General features: G+C 45.5%; 36 non-coding genes across 36 annotated transcripts; all 36 read right to left on the bottom strand.

Moving 5' to 3' along the window:
* Positions 1-59: 59 nt before the first annotated feature.
* On the bottom strand, positions 60-178 carry LOC123436472. Its single transcript, XR_006627696.1, has one exon. It is a non-coding gene; the product is annotated as a 5S ribosomal RNA (ribosomal RNA).
* Positions 179-372: 194 nt separating this feature from the next.
* LOC123432213 lies at positions 373-491 on the bottom strand. The gene has a single exon (XR_006623807.1). It is a non-coding gene; the product is annotated as a 5S ribosomal RNA (ribosomal RNA).
* A 203-nt stretch (positions 492-694) lies between these two features.
* On the bottom strand, positions 695-813 carry LOC123435426. The gene has a single exon (XR_006626678.1). It is a non-coding gene; the product is annotated as a 5S ribosomal RNA (ribosomal RNA).
* Positions 814-986: 173 nt separating this feature from the next.
* Positions 987-1105, bottom strand: LOC123436221. The gene has a single exon (XR_006627455.1). It is a non-coding gene; the product is annotated as a 5S ribosomal RNA (ribosomal RNA).
* A 182-nt stretch (positions 1106-1287) lies between these two features.
* On the bottom strand, positions 1288-1406 carry LOC123435415. Its single transcript, XR_006626667.1, has one exon. It is a non-coding gene; the product is annotated as a 5S ribosomal RNA (ribosomal RNA).
* Positions 1407-1588: 182 nt separating this feature from the next.
* On the bottom strand, positions 1589-1707 carry LOC123438330. Its single transcript, XR_006629479.1, has one exon. It is a non-coding gene; the product is annotated as a 5S ribosomal RNA (ribosomal RNA).
* A 191-nt stretch (positions 1708-1898) lies between these two features.
* On the bottom strand, positions 1899-2017 carry LOC123431872. Its single transcript, XR_006623469.1, has one exon. It is a non-coding gene; the product is annotated as a 5S ribosomal RNA (ribosomal RNA).
* A 181-nt stretch (positions 2018-2198) lies between these two features.
* LOC123432504 lies at positions 2199-2317 on the bottom strand. Its single transcript, XR_006624083.1, has one exon. It is a non-coding gene; the product is annotated as a 5S ribosomal RNA (ribosomal RNA).
* Positions 2318-2496: 179 nt separating this feature from the next.
* Positions 2497-2615, bottom strand: LOC123435403. Its single transcript, XR_006626655.1, has one exon. It is a non-coding gene; the product is annotated as a 5S ribosomal RNA (ribosomal RNA).
* A 197-nt stretch (positions 2616-2812) lies between these two features.
* LOC123435391 lies at positions 2813-2931 on the bottom strand. Its single transcript, XR_006626644.1, has one exon. It is a non-coding gene; the product is annotated as a 5S ribosomal RNA (ribosomal RNA).
* A 181-nt stretch (positions 2932-3112) lies between these two features.
* LOC123435380 lies at positions 3113-3231 on the bottom strand. Its single transcript, XR_006626633.1, has one exon. It is a non-coding gene; the product is annotated as a 5S ribosomal RNA (ribosomal RNA).
* A 728-nt stretch (positions 3232-3959) lies between these two features.
* On the bottom strand, positions 3960-4078 carry LOC123436220. Its single transcript, XR_006627454.1, has one exon. It is a non-coding gene; the product is annotated as a 5S ribosomal RNA (ribosomal RNA).
* A 450-nt stretch (positions 4079-4528) lies between these two features.
* LOC123435462 lies at positions 4529-4647 on the bottom strand. The gene has a single exon (XR_006626711.1). It is a non-coding gene; the product is annotated as a 5S ribosomal RNA (ribosomal RNA).
* Positions 4648-5084: 437 nt separating this feature from the next.
* Positions 5085-5203, bottom strand: LOC123432425. The gene has a single exon (XR_006624008.1). It is a non-coding gene; the product is annotated as a 5S ribosomal RNA (ribosomal RNA).
* Positions 5204-5407: 204 nt separating this feature from the next.
* Positions 5408-5526, bottom strand: LOC123435368. Its single transcript, XR_006626622.1, has one exon. It is a non-coding gene; the product is annotated as a 5S ribosomal RNA (ribosomal RNA).
* A 197-nt stretch (positions 5527-5723) lies between these two features.
* Positions 5724-5842, bottom strand: LOC123431834. Its single transcript, XR_006623423.1, has one exon. It is a non-coding gene; the product is annotated as a 5S ribosomal RNA (ribosomal RNA).
* A 185-nt stretch (positions 5843-6027) lies between these two features.
* Positions 6028-6146, bottom strand: LOC123435487. Its single transcript, XR_006626735.1, has one exon. It is a non-coding gene; the product is annotated as a 5S ribosomal RNA (ribosomal RNA).
* Positions 6147-6328: 182 nt separating this feature from the next.
* On the bottom strand, positions 6329-6447 carry LOC123437138. The gene has a single exon (XR_006628335.1). It is a non-coding gene; the product is annotated as a 5S ribosomal RNA (ribosomal RNA).
* Positions 6448-6656: 209 nt separating this feature from the next.
* Positions 6657-6775, bottom strand: LOC123437773. The gene has a single exon (XR_006628943.1). It is a non-coding gene; the product is annotated as a 5S ribosomal RNA (ribosomal RNA).
* Positions 6776-7209: 434 nt separating this feature from the next.
* Positions 7210-7328, bottom strand: LOC123432424. Its single transcript, XR_006624007.1, has one exon. It is a non-coding gene; the product is annotated as a 5S ribosomal RNA (ribosomal RNA).
* A 343-nt stretch (positions 7329-7671) lies between these two features.
* Positions 7672-7790, bottom strand: LOC123435356. Its single transcript, XR_006626611.1, has one exon. It is a non-coding gene; the product is annotated as a 5S ribosomal RNA (ribosomal RNA).
* Positions 7791-7987: 197 nt separating this feature from the next.
* LOC123437799 lies at positions 7988-8106 on the bottom strand. Its single transcript, XR_006628968.1, has one exon. It is a non-coding gene; the product is annotated as a 5S ribosomal RNA (ribosomal RNA).
* Positions 8107-8287: 181 nt separating this feature from the next.
* On the bottom strand, positions 8288-8406 carry LOC123435344. The gene has a single exon (XR_006626599.1). It is a non-coding gene; the product is annotated as a 5S ribosomal RNA (ribosomal RNA).
* Positions 8407-8588: 182 nt separating this feature from the next.
* On the bottom strand, positions 8589-8707 carry LOC123432533. The gene has a single exon (XR_006624111.1). It is a non-coding gene; the product is annotated as a 5S ribosomal RNA (ribosomal RNA).
* A 197-nt stretch (positions 8708-8904) lies between these two features.
* Positions 8905-9023, bottom strand: LOC123436850. The gene has a single exon (XR_006628059.1). It is a non-coding gene; the product is annotated as a 5S ribosomal RNA (ribosomal RNA).
* Positions 9024-9211: 188 nt separating this feature from the next.
* On the bottom strand, positions 9212-9330 carry LOC123435390. The gene has a single exon (XR_006626643.1). It is a non-coding gene; the product is annotated as a 5S ribosomal RNA (ribosomal RNA).
* Positions 9331-9518: 188 nt separating this feature from the next.
* Positions 9519-9637, bottom strand: LOC123437769. The gene has a single exon (XR_006628940.1). It is a non-coding gene; the product is annotated as a 5S ribosomal RNA (ribosomal RNA).
* Positions 9638-9819: 182 nt separating this feature from the next.
* LOC123433061 lies at positions 9820-9938 on the bottom strand. Its single transcript, XR_006624618.1, has one exon. It is a non-coding gene; the product is annotated as a 5S ribosomal RNA (ribosomal RNA).
* A 197-nt stretch (positions 9939-10135) lies between these two features.
* Positions 10136-10254, bottom strand: LOC123432444. Its single transcript, XR_006624026.1, has one exon. It is a non-coding gene; the product is annotated as a 5S ribosomal RNA (ribosomal RNA).
* Positions 10255-10591: 337 nt separating this feature from the next.
* Positions 10592-10710, bottom strand: LOC123432059. Its single transcript, XR_006623659.1, has one exon. It is a non-coding gene; the product is annotated as a 5S ribosomal RNA (ribosomal RNA).
* A 191-nt stretch (positions 10711-10901) lies between these two features.
* LOC123434917 lies at positions 10902-11020 on the bottom strand. The gene has a single exon (XR_006626184.1). It is a non-coding gene; the product is annotated as a 5S ribosomal RNA (ribosomal RNA).
* Positions 11021-11223: 203 nt separating this feature from the next.
* Positions 11224-11342, bottom strand: LOC123435333. Its single transcript, XR_006626588.1, has one exon. It is a non-coding gene; the product is annotated as a 5S ribosomal RNA (ribosomal RNA).
* A 188-nt stretch (positions 11343-11530) lies between these two features.
* On the bottom strand, positions 11531-11649 carry LOC123435320. Its single transcript, XR_006626575.1, has one exon. It is a non-coding gene; the product is annotated as a 5S ribosomal RNA (ribosomal RNA).
* A 200-nt stretch (positions 11650-11849) lies between these two features.
* LOC123438647 lies at positions 11850-11968 on the bottom strand. The gene has a single exon (XR_006629779.1). It is a non-coding gene; the product is annotated as a 5S ribosomal RNA (ribosomal RNA).
* Positions 11969-12168: 200 nt separating this feature from the next.
* On the bottom strand, positions 12169-12287 carry LOC123438646. Its single transcript, XR_006629778.1, has one exon. It is a non-coding gene; the product is annotated as a 5S ribosomal RNA (ribosomal RNA).
* Positions 12288-12487: 200 nt separating this feature from the next.
* On the bottom strand, positions 12488-12606 carry LOC123438645. Its single transcript, XR_006629777.1, has one exon. It is a non-coding gene; the product is annotated as a 5S ribosomal RNA (ribosomal RNA).
* Positions 12607-12787: the final 181 nt, after the last annotated feature.

The following is a 12787-nucleotide window of genomic DNA, read 5'->3' as shown; positions in this document are numbered from 1 at the left end:
ATATAGATCACGCTCCCGCGTCATCCTTGTCACGTGGCGCAAAAAAATATTTAAAAAGGGGAATGCAACACGAGGACTTCCCAGGAGGTCACCCATCCTAGTACTACTCTCGCCCAAGCACGCTTAACTTCGAAGTTCTGATGGGATCCGGTGCTTTAGTGCTGGTATGATCGCATCCGACATGCAACTATCTATTTGTTCCTTATGCTTGCCCCTACTACTACTACTACTACTGCTACTACTAATAATTGTTGGGTGTCAAGCGCGGTGGGAAAAGTCACACAGTAATCGTCAAAAATAAGAAAATGAGGTCATATAGATCACGCTCCCGCGTCATCCTTGTCACGTGGCGCAAAAATATATTTAAAAAGGGGAATGCAACACGAGGACTTCCCAGGAGGTCACCCATCCTAGTACTACTCTCGCCCAAGCACGCTTAACTTCGGAGTTCTGATGGGATCCGTTGCTTTAGTGCTGTTATGATCGCATCCGACATGCAACTATCTATTTGTTCCTTATGCTTGCCCCAACTACTACTACTACTACTACTAATACTACTACTACTACTAGTCGTTGGGTGTCAAGCGCGGTGGGAAAAGTCACACAGTAATCGTCAAAAATAAGAAAATGAGGTCATATAGATCACGCTCCCGCGTCATCCTTGTCACGTGGCGCAAAAATATATTTAAAAAGGGGAATGCAACACGAGGACTTCCCAGGAGGTCACCCATCCTAGTACTACTCTCGCCCAAGCACGCTTAACTTCGGAGTTCTGATGGGATCCGGTGCTTTAGTGCTGGTATGATCGCATCCGACATGCAACTATCTATTTGTTCCTTATGCTTGCCCCTACTACTACTAGTCGTTGGGTGTCAAGCGCGGTGGGAAAAGTCACACAGTAATCGTCAAAAATAAGAAAATGAGGTCATATAGATCACGCTCCCGCGTCATCCTTGTCACGTGGCGCAAAAATATATTTAAAAAGGGGAATGCAACACGAGGACTTCCGAGGAGGTCACCCATCCTAGTACTACTCTCGCCCAAGCACGCTTAACTTCGGAGTTCTGATGGGATCCGGTGCTTTAGTGCTGGTATGATCGCATCCGACATGCAACTATCTATTTGTTCCTTATGCTTGCCCCTACTACTACTACTACTACTAGTCGTTGGGTGTCAAGCGCGGTGGGAAAAGTCACACAGTAATCGTCAAAAATAAGAAAATGAGGTCATATAGATCACGTTCCCGCGTCATCCTTGTCACGTGGCGCAAAAATATATTTAAAAAGGGGAATGCAACACGAGGACTTCCCAGGAGGTCACCCATCCTAGTACTACTCTCGCCCAAGCACGCTTAACTTCGGAGTTCTGATGGGATCCGGTGCTTTAGTGCTGGTATGATCGCATCCGACATGCAACTATCTATTTGTTCCTTATGCTTGCCCCTACTACTACTACTACTACTAGTCGTTGGGTGTCAAGCGCGGTGGGAAAAGTCACACAGTAATCGTCAAAAATAAGAAAATAAGGTCATATAGATCACGGTCCCGCGTCATCCTTGTCACGTGGCGCAAAAATATATTTAAAAAGGGGAATGCAACACGAGGACTTCCCAGGAGGTCACCCATCCTAGTACTACTCTTGCCCAAGCACGCTTAACTTCAGAGTTCTGATGGGATCCGGTGCTTTAGTGCTGGTATGATCGCATCCGACATGCAACTATCTATTTGTTCCTTATGCTTGCCCCTACTACTACTACTACTACTACTACTACTAGTCGTTGGGTGTCAAGCGCGGTGGGAAAAGTCACACAGTAATCGTCAAAAATAAGAAAATGAGGTCATATAGATCACGCTCCCGCGTCATCCTTGTCACGTGGCGCGAAAATATATTTAAAAAGGGGAATGCAACACGAGGACTTCCCAGGAGGTCACCCATCCTAGTACTACTCTCGCCCAAGCACGCTTAAGTTCGGAGTTCTGATGGGATCCGATGCTTTAGTGCTGGTATGATCGCATCCGACATGCAACTATCTATTTGTTCCTTATGCTTGCCCTACTACTACTACTACTACTAGTCGTTGGGTGTCAAGCGCGGTGGGAAAAGTCACACAGTAATCGTCAAAAATAAGAAAATGAGGTCATATAGATCACGGTCCCGCGTCGTCCTTGTCACGTGGCGCAAAAATATATTTAAAAAGGGGAATGCAACACGAGGACTTCCCAGGAGGTCACCCATCCTAGTACTACTCTCGCCCAAGCACGCTTAACTTCGAAGTTCTGATGGGATCCGGTGCTTTAGTGCTGGTATGATCAAATCCGACATGCAACTATCTATTTGTTCCTTATGCTTGCCCCTACTACTACTACTACTAGTCGTTGGGTGTCAAGCGCGGTGGGAAAAGTCACACAGTAATCGTCAAAAATAAGAAAATGAGGTCATATAGATCACGGTCCCGCGTCATCCTTGTCACGTGGCGCAAAAATATATTTAAAAAGGGGAATGCAACACGAGGACTTCCCAGGAGGTCACCCATCCTAGTACTACTCTCGCCCAAGCACGCTTAACTTCGGAGTTCTGATGGGATCCGGTGCTTTAGTGCTGGTATGATCGCATCCGACATGCAACTATCTATTTGTTCCTTATGCTTGCCCCTACTACTACTACTACTACTACTACTACTACTACTAGTCGTTGGGTGTCAAGCGCGGTGGGAAAAGTCACACAGTAATCGTCAAAAATAAGAAAATGAGGTCATATAGATCACGCTCCCGCGTCATCCTTGTCACGTGGCGCAAAAATATATTTAAAAAGGGGAATGCAACACGAGGACTTCCCAGGAGGTCACCCATCCTAGTACTACTCTCGCCCAAGCACGCTTAACTTCGGAGTTCTGATGGGATCCGGTGCTTTAGTGCTGGTATGATCGCATCCGACATGCAACTATCTATTTGTTCCTTATGCTTGCCCTACTACTACTACTACTACTAGTCGTTGGGTGTCAAGCGCGGTGGGAAAAGTCACACAGTAATCGTCAAAAATAATAAAATGAGGTCATATAGATCACGGTCCCGCGTCATCCTTGTCACGTGGCGCAAAAATATATTTAAAAAGGGGAATGCAACACGAGGACTTCCCAGGAGGTCACCCATCCTAGTACTACTCTCGCCCAAGCACGCTTAACTTCGGAGTTCTGATGGGATCCGGTGCTTTAGTGCTGGTATGATCGCATCCGACATGCAACTATCTATTTGTTCCTTATGCTTGCCCCTACTACTACTACTACTACTACTACTACTACTACTACTACTACTACCACTACTACTGCTACTACTACTAGTCGTTGGGTGTCAAGCGCGGTGGGAAAAGTCACACAGTAATCGTCAAAAATAAGAAAATGAGGTCATATAGATCACGCTCCCGCGTCATCCTTGTCACGTGGCGCAAAAATATATTTAAAAAGGGGAATGCAACACGAAGACTTCCCAGGAGGTCACCCATCCTAGTACTACTCTCGCCCTACTACTACTACTACTACTACTACTACTACTACTACTACTACTACTACTAGTCGTTGGGTGTCAAGCGCGGTGGGAAAAGTCACACAGTAATCGTCAAAAATAAGAAAATGAGGTCATATAGATCACGGTCCCGCGTCATCCTTGTCACGTGGCGTAAAAATATATTTAAAAAGGGGAATGCAACATGAGTTCTGATGGGATCCGGTGCTTTAGTGCTGGTATGATCGCATCCGACATGCAACTATCTATTTGTTCCTTATGCTTGCCCCTACTACTACTACTACTACTACTACTACTACTACTACTACTACTACTAGTCGTTGGGTGTCAAGCGCGGTGGGAAAAGTCACACGGTAATCGTCAAAAATAAGAAAATGAGGTCATATAGATCACGTTCCCGCGTCATCCTTGTCACGTGGCGCAAAAATATATTTAAAAAGGGGAATGCAACACGAGGACTTCCGAGGAGGTCACCCATCCTAGTACTACTCTCGCCCAAGCACGCTTAACTTCGGAGTTCTGATGGGATCCGGTGCTTTAGTGCTGGTATGATCGCATCCTACATGCAACTATCTATTTGTTCCTTATGCTTGCCCCTACTACTACTACTACTAGTCGTTGGGTGTCAAGCGCGGTGGGAAAAGTCACAGAGTAATCGTCAAAAATAAGAAAATGAGGTTATATAGATCACGGTCCCGCGTCATCCTTGTCACATGGCGCAAAAATATATTTAAAAAGGGGAATGCAACACGAGGACTTCCCAGGAGGTCACCCAGGGAATGCAACACGAGGACTTCCCAGGAGGTCACCCATCCTAGTACTACTCTCGCCCTACTACTACTACTACTACTACTACTACTACTACTACTACTACTACTACTACTAGTCGTTGGGTGTCAAGCGCGGTGGGAAAAGTCACACAGTAATCGTCAAAAATAAGAAAATGAGGTCATATAGATCACGGTCCCGCGTCATCCTTGTCACGTGGCGCAAAAATATATTTAAAAAGGGGAATGCAACGCGAGGACTTCCCAGGAGGTCACCCATCCTAGTACTACTCTCGCCCAAGCACGCTTAACTTCGGAGTTCTGATGGGATCCGGTGCTTTAGTGCTGGTATGATCGCATCCGACATGCAACTATCTATTTGTTCCTTATGCTTGCCCCTACTACTACTACTACTACTACTACTACTACTACTACTACTACCACTACTACTACTACTACTACTAGTCGTTGGGTGTCAAGCGCGGTGGGAAAAGTCACACAGTAATCGTCAAAAATAAGAAAATGAGGTCATATAGATCACGCTCCCGCGTCATCCTTGTCACGTGGCGCAAAAATATATTTAAAAAGGGGAATGCAACACGAGGACTTCCCAGGAGGTCACCCATCCTAGTACTACTCTCGCCCTACTACTACTACTACTACTACTACTACTAGTCGTTGGGTGTCAAGCGCGGTGGGAAAAGTCACACAGTAATCGTCAAAAATAAGAAAATGAGGTCATATAGATCACGGTCCTGCGTCATCCTTGTCACGTGGCGTAAAAATATATTTAAAAAGGGGAATGCAACATGAGGACTTCCCAGGAGGTCACCCATCCTAGTACTACTCTCGCCCAAGCACGCTTAACTTCGGAGTTCTGATGGGATCTGGTGCTTTAGTGCTAGTATGATCGCATCCGACATGCAACTATCTATTTGTTCCTTATGCTTGCCCCCTACTACTACTACTACTACTACTACTACTACTACTACTACTAGTCGTTGGGTGTCAAGCGCGGTGGGAAAAGTCACACAGTAATCGTCAAAAATAAGAAAATGAGGTCATATAGATCACGCTCCCGCGTCATCCTTGTCACGTGGCACAAAAATATATTTAAAAAGGGGAATGCAACACGAGGACTTCCCAGGAGGTCACCCATCCTAGTACTACTCTCGCCCAAGCACGCTTAACTTCGGAGTTCTGATGGGATCCGGTGCTTTAGTGCTGGTATGATCGCATCCGACATGCAACTATCTATTTGTTCCTTATGCTTGCCCCTACTACTACTACTACTACTACTAATACTACTACTAGTCGTTGGGTGTCAAGCGCGGTGGGAAAAGTCACACAGTAATCGTCAAAAATAAGAAAATGAGGTCATATAGATCACGGTCCCGCGTCATCCTTGTCACGTGGCGCAAAAATATATTGAAAAAGGGGAATGCAACACGAGGACTTCCCAGGAGGTCACCCATCCTAGTACTACTCTCGCCAAAGCACGCTTAACTTCGGAGTTCTGATGGGATCTGGTGCTTTAGTGCTGGTATGATCGCATCCGACATGCAACTATCTATTTGTTCCTTATGCTTGCCCCTACTACTACTACTACTACTACTAGTCGTTGGGTGTCAAGCGCGGTGGGAAAAGTCACACAGTAATCGTCAAAAATAAGAAAATGAGGTCATATAGATCACGGTCCCGCGTCATCCTTGTCATGTGGCGCAAAAATATATTTAAAAAGGGGAATGCAACACGAGGACTTCCCAGGAGGTCACCCATCCTAGTACTACTCTCGTCCAAGCACGCTTAACTTCGGAGTTCTGATGGGATCCGGTGCTTTAGTGCTGGTATGATCGCATCCGACATGCAACTATCTATTTGTTCCTTATGCTTGCCCCTACTACTACTACTACTACTAGTCGTTGGGTGTCAAGCGCGGTGGGAAAAGTCACACAGTAATCGTCAAAAATAAGAAAATGAGGTCATATAGATCACGCTCCCGCGTCATCCTTGTCACGTGGCGCAAAAATATATTTAAAAAGGGGAATGCAACACGAGGACTTCCCAGGAGGTCACCCATCCTAGTACTACTCTCGCCCAAGCACGCTTAACTTCGGAGTTCTGATGGGATCCGTTGCTTTAGTGCTGGTATGATCGCATCCGACATGCAACTATCTATTTCTTCCTTATGCTTGCCCCTACTACTACTACTACTACTACTACTACTACTACTACTACTACTACTAGTCGTTGGGTGTCAAGCGCGGTGGGAAAAGTCACACAGTAATCGTCAAAAATAAGAAAATGAGGTCATATAGATCACGGTCCCGCGTCATCCTTGTCACGTGGCGCAAAAATATATTTAAAAAGGGGAATGCAACGCGAGGACTTCCCAGGAGGTCACCCATCCTACTACTACTCTCGCCCAAGCACGCTTAACTTCGGAGTTCTGATGGGATCCGGTGCTTTAGTGCTGGTATGATCGCATCCGACATGCAACTATCTATTTGTTCCTTATGCTTGCCCCTACTACTACTACTACTACTACTACTACCACTACTACTACTACTACTACTAGTCGTTGGGTGTCAAGCGCGGTGGGAAAAGTCACACAGTAATCGTCAAAAATAAGAAAATGAGGTCATATAGATCACGCTCCCGCGTCATCCTTGTCACGTGGCGCAAAAATATATTTAAAAAGGGGAATGCAACACGAGGACTTCCCAGGAGGTCACCCATCCTAGTACTACTCTCGCCCTACTACTACTACTACTACTACTACTACTAATACTACTACTAGTCGTTGGGTGTCAAGCGCGGTGGGAAAAGTCACACAGTAATCGTCAAAAATAAGAAAATGAGGTCATATAGATCACGGTCCCGCGTCATCCTTGTCACGTGGCGTAAAAATATATTTAAAAAGGGGAATGCAACATGAGGACTTCCCAGGAGGTCACCCATCCTAGTACTACTCTCGCCCAAGCACGCTTAACTTCGGAGTTCTGATGGGATCTGGTGCTTTAGTGCTAGTATGATCGCATCCGACATGCAACTATCTATTTGTTCCTTATGCTTGCCCTACTACTACTACTACTACTACTACTACTACTACTACTACTACTACTACTACTACTACTACTACTACTACTACTACTACTACTACTACTACTACTACTACTACTACTACTACTACTACTACTACTACTACTACTACTACTACTACTACTACTACTACTACTACTACTACTACTACTACTACTAGTCGTTGGGTGTCAAGCGCGGTGGGAAAAGTCACACAGTAATCGTCAAAAATAAGAAAATGAGGTCATATAGATCACGCTCCCGCGTCATCCTTGTCACGTGGCGCAAAAATATATTTAAAAAGGGGAATGCAACACGAGGACTTCCCAGGAGGTCACCCATCCTAGTACTACTCTCGCCCAAGCACGCTTAACTTCGGAGTTCTGATGGGATCCGGTGCTTTAGTGCTGGTATGATCGCATCCGACATGCAACTATCTATTTGTTCCTTATGCTTGCCCCTACTACTACTACTACTACTACTAATACTACTACTAGTCGTTGGGTGTCAAGCGCGGTGGGAAAAGTCACACAGTAATCGTCAAAAATAAGAAAATGAGGTCATATAGATCACGGTCCCGCGTCATCCTTGTCACGTGGCGCAAAAATATATTGAAAAAGGGGAATGCAACACGAGGACTTCCCAGGAGGTCACCCATCCTAGTACTACTCTCGCCAAAGCACGCTTAACTTCGGAGTTCTGATGGGATCCGGTGCTTTAGTGCTGGTATGATCGCATCCGACATGCAACTATCTATTTGTTCCTTATGCTTCCCCTACTACTACTACTACTACTAGTCGTTGGGTGTCAAGCGCGGTGGGAAAAGTCACACAGTAATCGTCAAAAATAAGAAAATGAGGTCATATAGATCACGGTCCCGCGTCATCTTTGTCATGTGGCGCAAAAATATATTTAAAAAGGGGAATGCAACACGAGGACTTCCCAGGAGGTCACCCATCCTAGTACTACTCTCGCCCAAGCACGCTTAACTTCGGAGTTCTGATGGGATCCGGTGCTTTAGTGCTGGTATGATCGCATCCGACATGCAACTATCTATTTGTTCCTTATGCTTGCCCCTACTACTACTACTACTACTAGTCGTTGGGTGTCAAGCGCGGTGGGAAAAGTCACACAGTAATCGTCAAAAATAAGAAAATGAGGTCATATAGATCACGCTCCCGCGTCATCCTTGTCACGTGGCGCAAAAATATATTTAAAAAGGGGAATGCAACACGAGGACTTCCCAGGAGGTCACCCATCCTAGTTCTACTCTCGCCCAAGCACGCTTAACTTCGGAGTTCTGATGGGATCCGTTGCTTTAGTGCTGGTATGATCGCATCCGACATACAACTATCTATTTCTTCCTTATGCTTGCCCCTACTACTACTACTACTACTACTACTACTACTACTAGTCGTTGGGTGTCAAGCGCGGTGGGAAAAGTCACACAGTAATCGTCAAAAATAAGAAAATGAGGTCATATAGATCACGGTCCCGCGTCATCCTTGTCACGTGCCGCAAAAATATATTTTAAAAGGGGAATGCAACACGAGGACTTCCCAGGAGGTCACCCATCCTAGTACTACTCTCGCCCAAGTACGCTTAACTTCGGAGTTCTGATGGGATCCGGTGCTTTAGTGCTGGTATGATCGCATCCGACATGCAACTATCTATTTGTTCCTTATGCTTGCCCCTACTACTACTACTACTACTACTACTAGTCGTTGGGTGTCAAGCGCGGTGGGAAAAGTCACACAGTAATCGTCAAAAATAAGAAAATGAGGTCATATAGATCACGGTCCCGCGTCATCCTTGTCACGTGGCGCAAAAATATATTTAAAAAGGGAAATGCAACACGAGGACTTCCCAGGAGGTCACCCATCCTAGTACTACTCTCGCCCAAGCACGCTTAACTTCGGAGTTCTGATGGGATCCGGTGCTTTAGTGCTGGTATGATCGCATCCGACATGCAACTATCTATTTGTTCCTTATGCTTGCCCCTACTACTACTACTACTACTACTACTAGTCGTTGGGTGTCAAGCGCGGTGGGAAAAGTCACACAGTAATCGTCAAAAAAAAGAAAATGAGGTCATATAGATCACGGTCCCGCGTCATCCTTGTCACGTGCCGCAAAAATATATTTAAATAGGGGAATGCAACACGAGGACTTCCCAGGAGGTCACCCATCCTAGTACTACTCTCGCCCAAGCACGCTTAACTTCGGAGTTCTGATGGGATCCGGTGCTTTAGTGATGGTATGATCGCATCCGACATGCAACTATCTATTTGTTCCTTATGCTTGCCCCTACTACTACTACTACTACTAGTCGTTGGGTGTCAAGCGCGGTGGGAAAAGTCACACAGTAATCGTCAAAAATAAGAAAATGAGGTCATATAGATCACGGTCCCGCGTCATCCTTGTCACGTGCCGCAAAAATATATTTAAAAAGGGGAATGCAACACGAGGACTTCCCAGGAGGTCACCCATCCTAGTACTACTCTCGCCCAAGCACGCTTAACTTCGAAGTTCTGATGGGATCCGATGCTTTACTGCTGGTATGATCGCATCGGACATGCAACTATCTATTTGTTCCTTATGCTTGCCCCTACTACTACTACTACTACTACTACTACTACTACTAGTCGTTGGGTGTCAAGCGCGGTGGGAAAAGTCACACAGTAATCGTCAAAAATAAGAAAATGAGGTCATATAGATCACGCTCCCGCGTCATCCTTGTCACGTGGCGCAAAAATATATTTAAAAAGGGGAATGCAACAAGAGGACTTCCCAGGAGGTCACCCATCCTAGTACTACTCTCGCTCAAGCACGCTTAACTTCGGAGTTCTGATGGGATCCGGTGCTTTAGTGCTGGTATGATCGCATCCGACATGCAACTATCTATTTCTTCCTTATGCTTGCCCTACTACTACTACTACTACTACTACTACTACTACTACTACTACTACTACTACTACTACTACTACTACTACTACTACTACTACTACTACTACTACTACTACTACTACTACTACTACTACTACTACTACTACTACTACTACTACTACTACTACTACTACTACTACTACTACTACTACTAGTCGTTGGGTGTCAAGCGCGGTGGGAAAAGTCACACAGTAATCGTCAAAAATAAGAAAATGAGGTCATATAGATCACGGTCCCGCGTCATCCTTGTCACGTGGCGCAAAAATATATTGAAAAAGGGGAATGCAACACGAGGACTTCCCAGGAGGTCACACATCCTAGTACTACTCTCGCCCAAGCACGCTTAACTTCGGAGTTCTGATGGGATCCGATGCTTTAGTGCTGGTATGATCGCATCCGACATGCAACTATCTATTTGTTCCTTATGCTTGCCCCTACTACTACTACTACTACTACTACTACTAGTCGTTGGGTGTCAAGCGCGGTGGGAAAAGTCACACAGTAATCGTCAAAAATAAGAAAATGAGGTCATATAGATCACGGTCCCGCGTCATCCTTGTCATGTGGCGCAAAAATATATTTAAAAAGGGGAATGCAACACGAGGACTTCCCATGAGGTCACCCATCCTAGTACTACTCTCGCCCAAGCACGCTTAACTTCGGAGTTCTGATGGGATCCGGTGCTTTAGTGCTGGTATGATCGCATCCGACATGCAACTATCTATTTGTTCCTTATGCTTGCCCCTACTACTACTACTACTACTACTACTACTACTACTACTACTAGTCGTTGGGTGTCAAGCGCGGTGGGAAAAGTCACACAGTAATCGTCAAAAATAAGAAAATGAGGTCATATAGATCACGCTCCCGCGTCATCCTTGTCACGTGGCGCAAAAATATATTTAAAAAGGGGAATGCAACACGAGGACTTCCCAGGAGGTCACCCATCCTAGTACTACTCTCGCCCAAGCACGCTTAACTTCGGAGTTCTGATGGGATCCGGTGCTTTAGTGCTGGTATGATCGCATCCGACATGCAACTATCTATTTGTTCCTTATGCTTGCCCCTACTACTACTACTACTACTACTACTAGTCGTTGGGTGTCAAGCGCGGTGGGAAAAGTCACACAGTAATCGTCAAAAATAAGAAAATGAGGTCATATAGATCACGCTCCCGCGTCATCCTTGTCACGTGGCGCAAAAATATATTTAAAAAGGGGAATGCAACACGAGGACTTCCCAGGAGGTCACCCATCCTAGTACTACTCTCGCCCAAGCACGCTTAACTTCGGAGTTCTGATGGGATCCGGTGCTTTAGTGCTGGTATGATCGCATCCGACATGCAACTATCTATTTCTTCCTTATGCTTGCCCCTACTACTACTACTACTACTACTACTACTACTACTACTAGTCGTTGGGTGTCAAGCGCGGTGGGAAAAGTCACACAGTAATCGTCAAAAATAAGAAAATGAGGTCATATAGATCACGGTCCCGCGTCATCCTTGTCACGTGCCGCAAAAATATATTTAAAAAGGGGAATGCAACACGAGGACTTCCGAGGAGGTCACCCATCCTAGTACTACTCTCGCCCAAGTACGCTTAACTTCGGAGTTCTGATGGGATCCGGTGCTTTAGTGCTGGTATGATCGCATCCGACATGCAACTATCTATTTCTTCCTTATGCTTGCCCCTACTACTACTACTACTACTACTACTACTACTACTACTAGTCGTTGGGTGTCAAGCGCGGTGGGAAAAGTCACACAGTAATCGTCAAAAATAAGAAAATGAGGTCATATAGATCACGGTCCCGCGTCATCCTTGTCACGTGCCGCAAAAATATATTTAAAAAGGGGAATGCAACACGAGGACTTCCGAGGAGGTCACCCATCCTAGTACTACTCTCGCCCAAGTACGCTTAACTTCGGAGTTCTGATGGGATCCGGTGCTTTAGTGCTGGTATGATCGCATCCGACATGCAACTATCTATTTCTTCCTTATGCTTGCCCCTACTACTACTACTACTACTACTACTACTACTACTACTAGTCGTTGGGTGTCAAGCGCGGTGGGAAAAGTCACACAGTAATCGTCAAAAATAAGAAAATGAGGTCATATAGATCACGCTCCCGCGTCATCCTTGTCACGTGCCGCAAAAATATATTTAAAAAGGGGAATGCAACACGAGGACTTCCGAGGAGGTCACCCATCCTAGTACTACTCTCGCCCAAGTACGCTTAACTTCGGAGTTCTGATGGGATCCGGTGCTTTAGTGCTGGTATGATCGCATCCGACATGCAACTATCTATTTGTTCCTTATGCTTGCCCCTACTACTACTACTACTACTACTACTACTACTACTACTACTACTACTACTACTACTACTACTAGTCGTTGGGTGTCAAGCGCGGTGGGAAAAGTCACACAGTAATCGTCAAAAATAAGAAAATGAGGTCATATAGATCACGGTCC

Source organism: Hordeum vulgare, chromosome 2H, assembly GCF_904849725.1.
Source record: "Hordeum vulgare subsp. vulgare chromosome 2H, MorexV3_pseudomolecules_assembly, whole genome shotgun sequence".
In the NCBI taxonomy this organism is placed as follows: domain Eukaryota; kingdom Viridiplantae; phylum Streptophyta; class Magnoliopsida; order Poales; family Poaceae; genus Hordeum; species Hordeum vulgare.
Note: the sequence above shows the minus strand (reverse complement) of the source record. Positions and strands in the feature narration are given on the sequence as shown.